Raw genomic sequence first — 658 nt, 5'->3', positions numbered from 1 at the left:
GAGAGGCTGAGGTAAGCGGATCACGAGGTCAGGAGTTCAAGACCAGCCTGACCAACATGGTGAAACCCTGTCTTTACTAAAAATACAATAATTAACCGGGCGTGGTGGCGCAGGCCTGTAAATCTGTAATCCCAGCTACTCAGGAGGCTGAGGCAGGAGAATAGCTTGAACCCAGGAGACAGAGGTTGCAGTGAGCCAAGATCTCACCACTGGGCTCCATCCTAGGGGACACAGCGAGACTCCATCTGAAAAAAAAAAAAAGGTCAGAATGGTAAATGTCATGTTTTGTGTTTTCTAAACACAAAGAAAACAACAACAAACAAAAAGTCTCAAGCAAATACCACAGTGTATATATAGTTAGTTCTATGACACCCAGTTTAGGAAATTACAATTGTCAGTGAAATTTAGGAAAGAAGAAATGTCATCTTACTGGCAAAGTTCTTAGGGTTTCAAAAATAAAGTATTTAAATATAGAGACAACAACTTTACTCTCTGTTGCTATTTTTTTCACCCACTGGTCTCTCTCCGGACTTTGGATGAAACTTAAAGCACAGAACACTGTTTGCTTGTTTCCCCCACCATTTGCAGTGGTTGTACCATCTCTTAGGTATTTATTGAGTTGCCAGTTATAGTTAGTATTGCCCCCATTTTAACTTAA

Source organism: Colobus angolensis, unplaced genomic scaffold (assembly GCF_000951035.1).
Source record: "Colobus angolensis palliatus isolate OR3802 unplaced genomic scaffold, Cang.pa_1.0 Scaffold220, whole genome shotgun sequence".
NCBI lineage: Eukaryota > Metazoa > Chordata > Mammalia > Primates > Cercopithecidae > Colobus > Colobus angolensis.
The sequence above is the reverse complement of the archived record's forward strand: the minus strand, read 5'-3'. Positions refer to the sequence as shown.